The sequence below is a fragment of the Echinops telfairi genome, unplaced genomic scaffold, assembly GCF_000313985.2.
Source record: "Echinops telfairi isolate 266 unplaced genomic scaffold, ASM31398v2 ScPeMD7_7457;HRSCAF=8495, whole genome shotgun sequence".
Lineage (NCBI taxonomy): Eukaryota > Metazoa > Chordata > Mammalia > Afrosoricida > Tenrecidae > Echinops > Echinops telfairi.
The window spans coordinates 21,162,533-21,163,064 of record NW_022111357.1 but is presented as its reverse complement, the minus strand read 5'-3'; positions in this window follow the sequence as shown (position 1 = coordinate 21,163,064).

Sequence of the window (532 nt, the reverse complement as noted above, 5' to 3'; positions counted from 1 at the left end):
AAGCCCACTGTCTGGTTGAAGCTCCTCAGAGTCGGCATGGAAATCAAGCCCCAGGAAGGGAAGGGTGCCTGAGTTGAAGAGCTCGCTTTGGGAGCAGAGCTGTCAGCTTGTTGTCTCACCTAGCTAGTGCTCCTTTACAGAAATACCACGAAGGGGTGGCTTCAACAAACAGAAGTGCAATTTCCCAGTCTAGGAAGCTCGAAGGAGCCCTGTGGCACAGTGGTTACGCATTAGGCTGCTAACTGCAAGGTCGGCAGTTCATAACCATCATCCAGCTCTGAGGGAGAAAGACAGATTTCTACTCCCACAAAGAGTTACAGTCTTGGAAACTCACAGGCCCAGTTCTACCCTGTCCAATAGGGTTGCTATGAGTCAGCATCGACCAATAGCAGTGAGTTGTCGAGGAGGCTGGAAGTCAGATTTTGGGTTGCTAGAACCAGGGAAGGCTTTCTCTCTGTCTCTGTCTCTCTCTCTCTCTGGACTCCAGAGGACAGTCCTTGTCCCTTTGCAGCTTCGTGGATCTCCATGTGGC